The following is a 16,510-nucleotide window of genomic DNA, read 5'->3' as shown; positions in this document are numbered from 1 at the left end:
TGATCTCATTTCAGAAAAGATTTTAGACCAAAATAATGTAAACTGGTTGTAGTCCATATAAATGGGTATAATTGATTAAATTTTGGTAATTCTACATTCAAAATTGAATGAATGCAAGTTTTTTTTACAACAGTGTGTATTTTTTTCACGAACTGAAATTTGATAGGGGTAGGGTTAGTAAAAGTACTAATTTTACTTATCTGGTGTTAGAATTAACTTATGTATTGGGTACTGTCTTATTCCCAACAAAATTACAAAGAGATTGATGTATAATACATGCAGGTTTATCATTATATAAACTCAACAGGAAGAATGAAAAGCCAAATCCTTACCCAGAAGCTCAAAATTCCTAAAAATTTTGTCACATGACGTTCGTTGATGAAACTGGCTGGTACAACATCATTACTTGCTGCAGCCACTGAAACTGATACTTATTTAAAAGAACACAACATAAACTCTTATTCTAAGGTTAATAGATAGCAAGTTTATCACTATTTTGCAAACTGCAACAGGATTAATGTGGATGTTCAAAATATTTTGTCACCAAAAATAGGTCATTTTCGCCTACTTTTTAGTAAAAATCATGCAAAAAGTCAAGTAAGGGCTGATCATACAGCTTTTTAGGTGTTATATTCTGAAACTACAGCATTTTTTCTATAAGGAAAACACAAAACATTGCATATAGGGCCTTTATTTATTCAACAATATTTTTTTCACACCGATGTCACAAAAATCTAACTTAAAGTTTCAACCTTGTCTTAATCAGCTAGACAGATAATAACACAGAATTAGAATAGTACTAACAATGTATACCTGGTATTGCTTGTAATCTAACACAGTTGGCAGACAAAGAGTATACAGTATTTACCAACTTTAAATTAGACCTTGAGTCATAAACTACTTTAATTTATCATCAAGATATGATGGTGTTAGATTTGATCACAGTTTTTATCAAACCATAAAGGGCATTTTCCCCCTTAGTCCATATTTGTGCAACTTTTATATCAACATGGGCTTTTAATCATATGCTGTATTAAATGGTGTGAATCGTTCAAATACGTGAATTATGTCAAAAGATTAGAAAGGTCAAAACTAAAAAGAACAAAAAAAAAAATTCTACTTAGATATTATTTAAATTTATATATAAACATGTAATGAAAAACTTATATCTCTGGGTGAATAACTCAGCAGTGCTTCTTTGTCACTTCTAAACTGATTTAAACAGTGAAATTGCTTTAAAATCACTAAACTGAGAATAGTGGAGTGGGTGGAGGTGATGTCTGAGTTGAACCTGAATCTCAGAACAAAAGAGATAATGACTGATTCACCTAATTTGCAGTATAAGTGTAAAATTTCTTTCAACAGAGAAAAAAAAGAAGACTAAAACACCACACCTTTGCTTCTGTCTTTTGTTTAGTCAGTTTGGAATTCTGAAAGAATATTGTAACAACTTTTGAACTTTGGGAAAGAGAGGAACAGGAAGCAGGCTTCAAAACAGGAGAGTTCTTTTATTTTAAAACACTTTTCAATGTCCAAACATACACATGCATGGCAGGGTGTCACAACTCTCTCTCTCATTCCTGACTGTCTGAAAGACACACAGAGACACAGGTTAACAGACAGCCAGTAATTTGACACAGGCGCAACTCATCACGTTACCCGCTGGTTCAACCTGCCTCCTCACCGTTCACAGCCAACACTCGACCACGCCCCTGCTGCCATATACCCCCACTGCCCAACTTGAGCCGGGGAGTCATCTGGCCTGCAGCTGACTTGAATTTAAAGGGCTGAAGGGCCAGATACCAATGAGTGATCTGCGCTTTGGCATCCTTCATGCAGTGGAGCCACTGGAGAGGGGCATGGTCATAACAGAGGGTGAATGGGCATCCTAGCAAGTAGTAGCGGAGAGTGAGGACTGCCCACTTGGTCAGACACTCCTTCTCTATTATGCTGTACTTAGACTCTCACATGGAGAGTTTGCGGCTGATGTACAGCACTGGACGCTCCTCCCCCTCCACCACCTGGGACAAAACGACCCCCAGCCCTCTGTCCAACACATTGGTCTTTAAAACAAAAGGGAGAGAAGAGCCAGGAGAATGCAACAGCAGGCCCCCACACAAAACTGCCTTTACCTGAGCAAAAGCCCGTTCACATGGCTCTGTCCACTGAACTGGATCTGGCGCCCCGTTTTTAGTGAGGTCAGTCAGTGGGGTGGTGATGTCTGAAAAGCTAGGCATGAACTGCCTATAATAGTCAGCCAGCCCCAGGAACTGCCTCACCCCCTTTTTGGTCTTGGGTCATGGGCAGGCTGCAATCGCTGCAGTTTTATCAATTTGGGGACACACCTGCCCATGACCCAAGTGGAAGCCCAGTGTGACAGTTCGTATGAGTGGGAGGAGCACAGAAGGACGGCAGGCCAGAACTGAGTTCACAAAAAAAATATTTATTCAGCTTTTCAGCTTATCTAATTGTCTCCCAGTCACACACAGGCACACACACACAGGTAGTCTGGCTGGGGAGAGAGCTCCCCTCCTCTGCTCTCTCTCTCTCTCTCTCTCTTTAAATACGGCACGGTCACTGGGGAAGACACACAAACACACATTAATAGACATCAGGTGCAGTGATTCTGCCACTTACCTTCCCTGACTCCACCCTCCAGTCCCAGACCGATGCTTGACCATGCCCCCGCTGCCACACCCAGATACCATACTTCCACCTGCCCAATTGCACACTTCTTTGGATTTGCTCAGAACTGCCCTCAGATGTGTAGATACCGCTCCCAATCTTTAATATAAATAATTATATCATCCAAGTAGGCAGCCACATACGCGTTATGGGGATGGAGAATTTGGTCCATGAGATGCTGAAATGTCGCCGGCACCCCAAACAACCTAAAGGAAGGGTGACAAACTGGTGTAAGCCAAACAGAGTGGAAAAGGCAGTTTTCTTGTAGGATAATGGAGTCAAGGGGATTTGCCAATATCCCTTTGTCAAATCCAGTGTCGAATAAAAGCAAGCCGTGCCTAACCGATTGAGCAGTTCATCAATGCGGGGCAACGGATATGCATCATGCACCACAAACAACAGAGGGTCGAGCCACCTGTCCCGATTTTTAGCATCCCCATGAACAAACTTACAAATCATATTCTGAAGTGTTTTTGGTTAAATTGTTTGACCAGTCTGTCTGCTTACGGATGATAAACATTAGTACAAATCAATTTAATCCCCAATAATTTGTATAATTCGCACAGTGTACGTGACAAACACAGTGCCTTGATCAGTCAGGATTTCTTTCAGAATCCCAACTTGGGAGATAACACAGAAGAGTGCCTCCGCAACACTGTGTGCTGAGATACTGCAGAAAGGCACTGCTTCCGGGTATTGCATTGCATAATCCACAATGACTAATACAAAGCGATACCTGTTTGCAGATCAATCTAATGGTGCGATAAGATCCATGCCAATTCTTTCAAAGGGGATCTCCATTAATGGCAATGGGTGCAATGGCACTTTTGGTGTGGCCGCTGGATTTACCAGCTGGCATTCGCGACAAGCTGCACACCACTTGCAGACATTGGCATGAATCCCTGGCCAATAGAAACGGGCTATGAGACAATTCAGTGTTTTATCCTGCCCCAAATGCTCAGCCATAGGATTATGATGAGCTGCATGGAATAAAAGTTCTGTGCAGCTCTTTGGGACCAATAACTGTGTCATCTTTTCTTTAGTTCGAGTGTCCTGCATCTCTCCATATAGCCTATTTTTAATAACAGAAAAATACAGGAAGGAAAGCGCAACATTAGGCTGGAGGATTTGGCCATCAATTACTTTCACATGGTCAAAGGCGTGTCTCAGAGTCTCGTCACGCACCTGCTCCAATGGGAAGTCCCCCAAGGGATTCCCCAGAGTGGGAGGAGGGCTCTCCCCACTCTCTGTCTTCAAGACGTGGAGCTGACCTGGATATGCCTGAGACCGCCTCCCCAGCTAACATTGCAGCAGGATTCCCCTGTGATGTGTTACTGCAAGACTCACCAATGACTATTTGTTTCATTAATGTCTTAAACCCTGGCCAATCAGTCCCCAGGATCAGTGGGTGACTGAGATGCAGACTAACCATGGTCTCTATGTGATGCTTTTCTCCCCGGAAGTGGATAGTGATGGGCACCAGCGGATATTTATGCACATCACCGTGCACACACATCACCTTCACCAAATGTGCATTTTCCAGTGCCCCACACTGAGTCAGGCTTTGATGTATGGAGGTCTGATTATGGCCTGAATCCACCAAACCCTGATGTGTACCCCCTTGAATACTCAGTTATCCTGTACACCCCCACTCAATCAGGGGAAACCTGAAGTGCATCAGGGATGTGAATTAGTAGTCCCGCCTCCTTGCAGAAGCGCTGATTCTCTGCCTTCCCTCCGCACTCATAGACCTGCCTGGGCCCACTCGCAGTTCTGGTGGGCATAGAGGAGTTCAACTGTGAAGAGAGAAAGGGGGTTAATGGCAGCACAGACACAGGATGAAAAGGGAGAGTAGACACACAAGGATAAACACAGGTGTAGGGAGTGGGTTTCAGGTGAGTTAGCCCCAATTTCCATGGGGCTAGGATGGGGAGGGGCAAGAAGAGGGAAGGGAAGAAGGAGAAAGCGAAAATGAGAGAGAGGAAGTGGTAGCAGAACCTGCTTCCAGATACGCTTTAAGATGATCCTCGGCCAGTCGGACTGCCTCCTCCAGCGACGCTGGTCAGTGATACCGGATCCACGCTGACATCCTGCTCAGCAGCTGGGCAGTGAACTGCTCCATTGTCATTCGCTCAATGATGGAATCGACATTGCCCTCACTGGCCAACAGCCACTGCCAGCAGGCATCTCGGAGCTGTTGGTCGAACGCGAACAGCCAGCCCACTTTGTTGTAGGTCAGCAAGCGGAAGCACTGGCTCTGCTCTTCTGGGTCACATCTGACCTGCGGTACAATGGCTTGCTTCAGGTGAGGGTATGCCAGCATGTTGGTGGCCAGGAGCTGTTGAGCCGCAAGCTGGGCTTCCCCCGACAGGAGCGGCAGAAGACGAGCCACCCACTGAGAGGTTGGCCATGAGCTCACCTCCGCGACCTGCTCAAACAGCATGAAGGCAGCATCGGGACCATCCTGTATGCCTATCTTCACCAGCTGGACGGGCATGTTGGCTGCAGGAATGACGACTGGAGCACCCACAGACTGGATCCAGCTCCATATCACCTGCTGGTTCTCTGCCTGGGCTTTGAGCAGAGCCTTGAAGCGCCGGCCCTGATCTACGGTCAGTGCAATGAGGGCATGCTGCTGGCACTGGAGGTCATCAACAAGAATTTAGAGGAGCTCTTTGACTGGTGCGAATCCCCTGGCAGCATACATTCCTCAGTCCTGGGTTTTGGCACCAGTGTAACAGTGTTTGAACTTTGGGAAACAGAGGAACAGGAAGCAGGCTTCAGAACAGGGGAGTTCTTTAATTTTAATACACTTTTCAGTGCCCAAACATACATACTCATGACAGGGTGTCACAGCTCTTGCTCTCATTCCTGACTGTCTGAAAGACACATAGAGACACAGGTTAATAGACAGCCAGTAATTTGACACTGGTGCACCTCATCACATTACCCGCTGGTTCAACCTGCTTCCTCACCGTTCACAGCTGACACTCGACCATGCCCCCGCTGCCACAAATACATTGGTTATTAATGAACTAGCATAATTAATGGGCAAATACTAGTCTGCTTTATATTAAAAATAAGATTTGACTGTTGATGTATAAGCAATCATTTATCAATTTAAACTAATGTCCAACAAGATTAAAATAATTAAAGGTGGAAGACCATGGGGTCAGTTCATAAGGCCAAAGGGAATCATCAAATATTCATCATGTCTTGACTGCATGACAAATCACTCCCATTGTACACACTGTGTAAATACAATTTTTTGGGGAAAAAAATGTTCACTGCAGTACCTCATTAAAGGGAGGGGTGCCTTTCCTTATGAGTGAGTGCCAGTGCTTATCCATGCAGGCGTCAGTTATTTTGGGAAAATAAATAAAATAATAAATTATGATTAATAATAATAATAATAATAATAATAATAATAATAATCCCCCTGTGGGTGGGTGAATGAATCCCAAAGAAAATGCTACTTTAATATACTCCTCCATGGCTGTGTGTTCTGGCTCAACAAGAACAATCTGCTCCTAGACAGAGTGGCTCCCAAGAGCAGGTTGATTGCACAATGAAAGGACCTATGGGGAGGCAGTGTTTGAGCCTTTCATTTGGAGAGGGAAAAAAACAACTTTAAGGTCCCAGTAGTCTTGGGGCACCTAGTACAAGTTTACCAGTTCCAATGTAGTTGAAGCTGGGGTGAATATGCAGTGGGAGCCCCAGATGGAAATGGACCTGGTAGATCAAGTCCATACATGGGTATACGCCAGGTCACATAAAAATATAAGCATTCTGTGTGTTGGTTTAACTGGAGTGTAATGGTGAGGGTCAGGTGGCTATGGGTTCTGACCCTAATGGTAGTCTGTCAAATGCAGAGACTGGGGTTGGATGTAGATGTAGGGACACTGGCAACCACAGTCCCTTTTCTAAAGTTTCATCAATACAATTTCCAGATGCTTTAGAGAAGGTGTCCAGTATTTTGATCTCCCCAAGTGACTGACAGGAATGAAAAGGCATTTGAGGAGCAGAGTCTGGGGCCATCTCAGATCCCTCTGCCTGAGATGGCCTTTGGCTTCATGTAGAGAAAATGTGAATGCTAATCACCAGGCTCTCCCCAATACAAGCATCTACAAGTCTAGTCTCCTTCCTGTTTCAAAACAATATCAGAATGCCCAAGCGGATATTACTTCTAGACTTTCTGTAAAGCTAGCTCTTCTGAACGTTTGATCACTTTCAAACAAGTCATTTTTAATTAATGATCTTATCTGCAAACACAATCTTGATTTTTTGCTTCTAACTGAAACTTGGCTGGATCAAGCAAATAGTGCTACCACCCTTATTGAAGCAACTCCCCCAAATTTTAATTTTATGAATGTTACCCGACAGGGGAAAGGTGGAGGGATCACAAATATATTCAAAGTCTCTTTTCAATGTAAACAATCCTCACTTGGTGATTTTACATCCTTTGAACACTTATGTGCACTTGTTACATGCTCTCCTAACATATTATTATTAACTATTTACAGGCCCCCGAGACATTCAGCCAAAGTTTTTCTGGAAGAGTTTGGTGAACTGTTGTCAGTCATTTGCTTAGAGTTTGACTGTCTTATTATATCTGGGGATTTTAACTTGCATGTAGATAATCCTGAAAACACTTATGTCAAAGAACTACTTGCACTTACTGACAACTTCAACCTAGTACAACATGTACAGGGGCCGACCCACTCTCGTGGTCATACCCTTGACCTCGTCATCATAAAGGGTCTTACTGTTTCTACTACTGTTGTTGACCTGGCCTTATCTGATCATTTTTGTGTTTTCTCTGATGTTTCTATGTCTCCTCACATTCAGAACAGCTCAATGACTATGGGTAGGAGAGTCATAAATGACAACACGTGTTCTCTTTGAGCAAGCTCTCTCTCGGATCTCAACCAAAATGTCAGACTCTGTAGATGATTTACTGGAAATTTTTAATTTAAATATGACCCAAATTATGGATGATATTGCTCCATTCAAAATTAAAAGAGTCAATGATAAGCAGAAAGCACCATGGAAGCAATACCCAGCTGTTAAACTGCTAAAGAGAGAATGTAGAAAGACTGAAAGAAAAAGGGCCAAATCTAAACTTCACATCCATTATCAAATCCATAAAGAGATGCTTTGTAAATATAATTATGAAATTCGTAAAGCAAGACAGTCTTTCTTCTCCAACATCATCAACAGGAATATGAACAATGCCCATGTGCTATTTTCAACAGTAGAGAAGCTAACTAATCCCCCACCACAATTAGCACCTGAACTTCTCTCAGTTAATAAATGCAATGAGTTTGCATCCTTCTTCAAAGGTAAAATTGATAAAATACGGCAGAATATTGCTCATAATATATCTCAGTTGCAATTAATTGAAAAACTGCAATCACCAGTGACACAGACAGATAACTTCAACACAATGTCAGAATTTTGTTTAATTGATTATGAGATTCTTGAAAAAACTGTACAAAATCTCAGTTCCTCAACATCTGAATTGGACATTCTGCCCACCAACTTTTTTAAGTCTGTTCTTCATCTTATCTTATCTTACACATGTGCTTCAAATCATAAATACATCCCTAGAGACTGGCATTGTTCCTGTGTCCCTGAAAAAAGCCGTTGTAAAGCCCCTACTTAAAAAGAATAATCTGGATGCTTCAGTATTAAATAACTACAGGCCAATATCAAATCTACCATTCATCGGGAAAATCCTTGAAAAAATTGTCTTCAATCAATTAACTGCCTTCTTGATATCAAACAGCTGTTTTGATAACTTTCAGTCAGGATTTCATGCCAATCATAGCACTGAAACAGTGTTGATTAAAGTTATAAATGACATACGTCTTAATACTGATGCAGGCAAAACATCGGTCCTAGTATTACTGGACCTCAGTGCAGCTTTTGATACTGCTGATCACAACATACTGCTATATCGACTTGAACACTGGGTTGGGTTGACTGGTAAAGTTATCAATTGGTTAAAATCATACTTAAAAGATAGAAGCTTCTTTGTTACCATGGGAAATTGTTCCTCAACATCAATGTCCTTGACCTGTGGTGTCCCCCAGGGGTCGATCCTTGGACCATTACTATTCAACCTTTATATGCTCCCACTTGGGCAAATTATCAAGAACAATTCAATTTTGTATCACTGCTATGCAGATGACACCCAAATTTATTTTGCTCTGTCACCTAATGATTATGCTCCCCTTGAATGTCTCTACCAGTGTATCGATCAAATCGACAACTGGATGTCACAAAATTTTCTTCAGCTGAACACAGATAAAACAGAAGTAATTCTATTTGGAAAAAAAGATGAAAGACTCAGGATTACCACTATTCTTGACACAAAGGGGATTAAAACAAAAGAAATGGTTAAAAATCTTGGTGTTTTCATTGACAGCGAGCTAAACTTTGACAGTCACATGAAAGCAATCACTAAAACAGCATTTTATCACCTAAAAAACATTTCCAAACTAAGAGGACTTATGTCAAAAAATGATCTGGAAAAACTTATACATGCCTTCATCTCTAGTAGGGTTGATTACTGCAATGGCCTTTTCACAGGCCTGCCAAAAAAGACCATCAAACGACTTCAGCTGGTTCAAAATGCACCAGCTAGGGTTCTCACATGAACAAAAAGAACAGAGCACATTACTCCAATTCTAAGGTCCCTTCACTGGCTTCCAGTAAGCTACAGAATTGACTTTAAAGCATTGTTGCTGGTGTACAAATCTCTAAATGGTACAGGGCCCAATTACCTCTCTGACATGTTGCAGCGGCCTAACTCAATCAGATCTACCAGATCGCAGCAGAAAAATTTACTGGTAAAACCTGTTGTTAAAACAAAGTGTGGTGAAGCAGCTTTTAGCTACTATGCAGTACAGCTATGGAACCAACTACCAGAGGACATCAAAAATGCTCCTGCTGTTGGCAGCTTCAAATCTAGGTTAAAGACCAAGCTGTTTTCAGATGCTTTCTGCTAAATTATTAATATTGTCATCTCTACATATTTTAAACTCTTTACTTTTACAGTCTCTGCATGTTTTAAATTTTACTTAACTTTTATTCTATTTTATTCTGCTGTTTTTTTAATTGAACTTTTACTTCATTTTATTATTTTATTTCTACTATTGTTTAATTCTTATTTTTCTTCCCCATTTATTTTATGTAATTTTATTTTCCATTGCTTACTGTTTTGCTTTTACTTCTGTAAAGCACATTGAACTGCCACTGTGTATGATATGTGCTATATAAATAAAGCCTTGCCTTGCCTTACTTTCACTTCTATAGACCTCCCATGAGGAGAAATCCCAGTGGTGCCTAATTGCATGGGCTCCTCTGAAAACTACTCAGGTTCAGGCCCATTGGAAAGAGATAAGAGAACATGCCCATATTTATTTGCAAACATGGTTGCATTGTTAGAATAAAATTTTCTGTATCATTCACCCAAGTGGCTTTCAATCCTAATTGACAGGTCATACAGTACTTTGCGGTCCTTGGGAGGGTTGCAAGTAGCCAAAATGCCTTTTAAATCCTCACAGAGGCCCTGCACACATGCAGCAAGGAGAGCTTGGGGCGGCAGCAAGCCTGCAGCAAGAGTCCAAAACTCCACTGCGTCTGCCACCAAATGACTACCTTGATGAATCCGGAGAAGGGATGATGTCATGCCCCCCACACCCCACCCCATTAATGACTGGGTGGTCAGATGTACCCCTTAATGCTGAAAGAAATGAGTCAACTATGGAGTGGTCAGTTAATATATTCTGCAAGACTGCTGTGGCCCATGCCAATGTTCTCCCAGTCAACAGAGAAATCATGTAGGTGATCTTGGTTCAATCGAGAGGGAAACTGAGATGGCTACATTTCAAACACAAGCAAACAATGCAATTAAAAATAAATAAAATCAATAATAAATTTAACAAAAAACACCCCACAATTCACTGCTTCTCCTCACATTGGGTGGAGCAGGTTGGGGCTGTAGCAGAGACTGGATTTGTGTGATGCGCTCAGACATGCCCCAAATCTCCACAAATAATGCTACCAATGACTGCTCCTTTTTACCCAGAACAGTGGACTGACCGGCCAGAATTTCTCCTATCTGCTCTAAATTCACTGGTTCCTTTGCTGATGCAGACATACTGTTATGGGGTTCAGTGCGTGGGGTGAGCAGAGTTGCAGTTTAGAGCCCATTTGTCCCCAAAAGGATGATAGATCATTAAATGTACCAAGTGCAGATATGGAGTGGATGAGGAAGTGCACTCTGGCTGCTAAACAGTTCAAAACAAAAACAAAGAGTACTGTGGTAAAGTGGAAAATGACAACCCAAAATGGTCTTCTCCCTGGCCAAACTGAAGAGTACCAAATGATAATGAAACAAATGGTAATGAAACAAATCAAATTTTCCTTTCTCTATCCTCTTTAGTTTTACCTATATTTTCATTATTTCCCTTAATTGGTTTTCTCTTTAATTTTGACTTCCCTTTCTTCCTTTTCCTTGTTGTTCTCTCTTTACTTCTGGGCTCCTAGTCTTTCTTTTCCTTAATGTCTTCTTTTCTTTTTGGAACAAGATGAGTATCTGGAAACAGACACGGACGCGGGGATACAGGTGCAAGAAAAAATTGCTGTTTATTTAATTAAGGGTTGTGGATTGCGGGGCTCTGGCTGAGGCGGTATGGTGCAGGCATCTGGAGGGTGACAGCTGGCCAGGCAGGTGCTGTGAGAAGCCCGCAGAGAGCCCCCAGAGGACAGTGTGAGCAGCTTCAGTCCTCAGCAGAACTGGGTGAGAATTCCTGGAGTGCTCAGTGTGGTACTCAATGCACTGCTCAGAATGGTGGTCAGGTGCACTGGACTTCCCTGTCTTTGTCATCGGTGAAAATGCCTGTGAGAGAGAGAGAGAGAGAGAGAGAGAAGGCGCAGGAGATAGCGGCATGAGCTGCAAAGCTGTGGCAAAACTCAAATAACTCACTGTGGCAGTGGGGGCATGGTCAAGTGCCGGTCTGTGACAGGAGGGCGGAGTCAGGGAAGGTAAGTGACAGAATCACTACACCTGACGTCAATTAACCTGTGTTTGTGTGTGTCTTCCCAGTGACCGCGCCCTATTTAAAGAGGGAGAGCAGAAGAGCCTCCCGCGAACCAGACGCCGGTTGTGTGTGTGGCTGTCTGTGTTTTCGAACTAAGTTAGACTGAAAAGTGTGACAATAAAACGGTTTATCAACCTGAGCTCTGTCCTGCCGTGTTCTGTGCTCCGCCCATACACAAGAACTGCCACAGTGGTGCTGAAACCCGGGCCTGGAGCACCAACGCTGAACCGCCCCATGGAGTCTTCCCCATTTGCCGACCTGGTCCATGCCCTCGCCACGGCCCAGCAAAGCCAGCACCAGGTGCTAGTCACGCTCCGTAAGGAGCAGGAGCAGCGCTTCGAGGCCCTGGTGTTGGCCCAGCAAGAGGACCGATAGGCATTCCAGCACCTCCTCGCATCGGCAGGGACAACCGATGCTTCCACCGCGGGCCCGTTCCCCCTCACCCTGACAAAGATGGGCCCGCAGGATGACCCCGAGGCTTTCATCACGCTCTTTGGGCAAGTCGCGGAGACCTCGGGGTGGCCTGCTAACGGGAGAGGCGCAGCTGGCCGCGCTACAGCTCCCTGGCCTACGCGGACCTTCGCCAGGCCATCCTCCAGCATGTGGGGCGCACCCCCGAACAGCAGCGCCAGCGCTTCCGCGCTCTGCGCTTGGAGGAAGTCGGCCGCCCGTTCGCGTTTGGCCAGCAACTCCGGGACGCCTGCTGGCGGTGGCTGAGGGCCAACAACCACGACGCCGAGGAGATTGTCGATCAGGTGGTGCTGGAGCAGTTCATCACGCGCTTGCCAACAGGAACCGCGGAGTGGGTCCAGTGCCACTACCCGGCGTCGCTGGATCAGGGCATCGAGCTGGCAGAGGACCATTTGGCGGCTGTTCCGATGGCAGGACAGCAGACAGCCTCTTCTCTTCTCTTCTCTCCTCTTCTCTCTCTCTCTCTCTCTCTCCCCCTCCTCCTGTGTCCCGTCCTTACCCCATTCCCCCACCGCAGAGGCAGGGGCTGTCACCACCCCAGCTGGCCCGCCACACCCGCGGTGCCCTCCCATTTCTCCCTTCTGTGTCTGTCTCTCCCCCCCCCTCAGGTGAGTGAGCCCCAGAACACCGGTGCAGAGAGGAAGCCTGGGCCGGTTTGCTGATGCTGCAGGGAACCGGATCACCTCCAACAGCAGTGCACGGCAATGGAGGTGGGCGCGGTGGTTCGGATCCCCGACGCGTCAGAAGTCGCCCTCAATCGGGCCGGAGCGTATTGCATACCGGTGAGTATTCAAGGGGATACATATCAGGCGTTGGTGGATTCTGGTTGTAATCAGACCTCAATTCACCAAAGCCTGGTGCAAAATGAGGCATTGGGGGGAGCACAGGGGGTGAAGGTGTTGTGTGTGCACGGGGACGTTCACAGCTACCCTTTGGTGTCGGTCCACATTTTTTTCCGAGGGGAAAAATTTATAGTGAAGGCGGCGGTTAATCCTTGCCTTACCCACTCTTTAATTTTGGGGACTGATTGGCAGGGATTTTGGGATTTAATGACACACTTAGTAAAGAGTGGGTCCTGCCATTTAACAGGGGGAGGTCCCGGTGTCGCTTTGGCAGGAGCAGCTGTCGCAGAGCTGTCTACGTCATCTCCGCAGCAGAGTGAGGAGTCGCCGGCCCCTCCTCTCTCTGTTGGGGAATCCCTCGCAGATTTCCCATTAGAGCAGTCATGAGATGAGACTCTGCGGCATGCGCTTGACCAAGTGAGCGAATCAATGGTCAAACACTCCAGCCGAACGCCACCCCGTCCTTCCCCTACTTCGCGATTATGAAGGATAGGTTATACCGAGTGATGCAGGACACTCAAACTAAAGAGCGAGTCACACAACTTTTAATTCCAAAGAGTCGCCGGGAATTGGTATTCCAGGCGGCTCACTTTAATCCCATGGCTGGACACTTAGGGCAGGATAAGACACTAGCCCGAATAATGGCCCGATTCTATTGGCTGGGGATTCGCGGCGATGTTCGTAGGTGGTGTACGGCGTGCCGCGAATGCCAGTTAGTAAGTCCAGCGGCCATTCCAAAAGCGCCTTTGCACCCTCTACCATTAATCGAGACCCCGTTCGAAAGGATTGGGATGGATCTCATCGGGCCATTAGATCGGTCAGCACGAGGGTACCGCTTTATATTAGTTCTGGTGGACTATGCAACGCGATACCCGGAAGCAGTGCCTCTGTGCAATATTTCAGCACGCAGTATTGCGGAGGCGCTCTTCCGCGTTATCTCCCGAGTTGGAATCCCAAAAGAGATTCTGACTGATCAAGGCACCACATTCATGTCACGGACACTGCGCGAACTGTATGGGTTACTGGGGATTAAGCTGATCCGCACCAGCGTGTATCACCCACAAACGGACGGTTTAGTGGAACGGTTCAATCGCACTCTCAAGAATATCATTAAAAAATTCGTAAGTGAGGACACACGTAATTGAGATAAGTGGCTCGAGCCCTTGTTGTTTTCAGTGTGAGAGGTCCCCCAAGCCTCCACGGGGTTCTCCCCTTTCGAATTATTATATAGGCGTAAGCCGTGCGGCATTCTAGACATGCTGCGGGAAAATTGGGAGGAGGGACCTTCACAAAGTAAGGACGAAATTCAATACATTATGGACCTGCACGCAAAACTCCACACGCTCACCCACCTAACCCAGGAGAATTTGCGGCAGGCCCAAGAACGGCAAGCCCGCCTGTACAACAAGGGTGCGCGCCTTAGGGAGTTCACACCGGGAGATAAGGTACTCGTACTGTTGCCCACATCGAGCTCCAAATTGATCGCCAAGTGGCAAGGACCCTTTGAAGTCACATGGCGAGTCGGGGACGTAGACTACGAGGTGAGGCGAGTGGACAGGGGTGGGGTGCTACAGATTTACCACCTCAATCTGCTTAAATGAGGAATGAGGAGGTCCCCATGGTGTTGGTGTCGGTGGTTCCGGAGAAGGCAGAGCTGGGGCTGGAGGTTCAAAAAGGGGCATTGACATCACGTACCTCTCCGGTCCCCTGTGGAGACCACCTCTCCCCGACCCAACTCACGGAGGTCGCCCAGTTGCAGACCGAGTTTTCAGATGTGTTCTCGCCCCTGCCCGGTCGCACTAACCTCATAAAGCACCACATAGAGACGCCCCCGGGGGTGGTAGTGCGTAGCCGCCCTTACAGGCTACCCGAACACAAAAAAAAGGTGGTTCAGGAAGAACTTGAGACCATGCTCGAAATGGGCATCGTCGAGGAGGCCCACAGTGACTGGAGCAGCCCGGTGGTGTTGGTACCCAAGGCCGACGGGTCGGTCCGGTTCTGTGTGGACTATAGAAAGGTCAACGCGGTGTCTAAATTCGACGCGTACCCAATGCCTCATATTGATGAGGTGCTCGATCGACTCGGCACTGCTCACTTTTATTCGACACTGGATTTGACGAAGGGATATTGGCAGATCCCCTTGACTCCACTATCCCGAGAAAAAACAGCCTTTTCCACACCGTTTGGTTTACACCAATTCGTCACACTTCCGTTTGGGCTGTTTGGGGCAGCCGCTATGTTTCAGCGGCTGATGGACAGGGTCCTCCGCCCCCACACCACCTATATGGCCGCCTATCTCGACGACATCATCGTCTATAGTAATGACTGGCCGAGGCACCTCGAACATCTAAGGGCCGTCCTTAGGTTGCTGAGGTGAGCGGGTCTCACAGCCAACCCGAAGAAGTGTGTGATTGGGCGGGTGGAAGTACGGTATCTGGGCTTCCACTTGGGCAACAGGCAGGTGCATCCCCAAATTAACAAGACCGCAGCAATTGTGGCCTGCCCGAGGCCCAAGACCAAAAAGGGGGTGAGACAGTTCCTGGGGCTGGCTGGCTATTATCGTAGGTTTATACCTAATTATTCGGACGTCACCAGCCCGCTGACTGATCTCACTAAAAAGGGGGCACCAGATCCGGTCCAGTGGATGAAGCAATGCCAGTGGGCTTTTTCTGAGGTAAAGGCTGCACTGTGTGGGGGGCCACTTTTACACTCCCCTGACTTTTCTCTCCCCTTTATGTTGCAGACCGATGCATCGGACAGAGGGCTGGGGCGATTTTGTCCTAGGAGGTGGAGGGGGAGGACCGCCCCATCCTGTACATCAGCAGGAAGCTGTCAGTGCGTGAGGGGCGCTACAGCACCATAGAGAAAGAGTGTCTGGCCATCATGTGGGTGGTCCTTGCCCTCTGGTACTACCTGCTGGGGCACCCTTTCACCCTCTGTTCGGACCACGCGCCCCTCCAGTGGCTCCACCACATGAAGGATGCCAACGCGTGGATCACCCGTTGGTATCTGGCACTCCAACCCTTTAATTTCAAGGTGGTCCACAGGCCGGGGGCGCAGATGGTTGTGGCGGACTTCCTCTCCCGTCAAGGGGGGGGGAGTCGGCGGCAGGCCGGACGGCCGCCCGGCCTGAGTCAGGCGGTGGGGGTATGTGGCAGCGGGGGCATGGTCAAGCGCCGGTCTGTGACAGGAGGGCGGAGTCAGGGAAGGTAAGTGGCAGAATCACTACACCTGACGTCAATTAACCTGTGTTTGTGTGTGTCTTCCCAGTGACCGCGTCCTATTTAAAGAGGGAGAGCAGAGAGCAGAAGAGCCTCCCCAAACCAGACGCAGGTTGTGTGTGTGGCTGTCTGTGTTTTTGAACTAAGTTAGACTGAAGTGTGACAATAAAACGGTTTATCA

Source organism: Neoarius graeffei, chromosome 23 (assembly GCF_027579695.1).
Source record: "Neoarius graeffei isolate fNeoGra1 chromosome 23, fNeoGra1.pri, whole genome shotgun sequence".
Taxonomy (NCBI): domain Eukaryota; kingdom Metazoa; phylum Chordata; class Actinopteri; order Siluriformes; family Ariidae; genus Neoarius; species Neoarius graeffei.
This window is presented reverse-complemented; position numbering follows the sequence as displayed.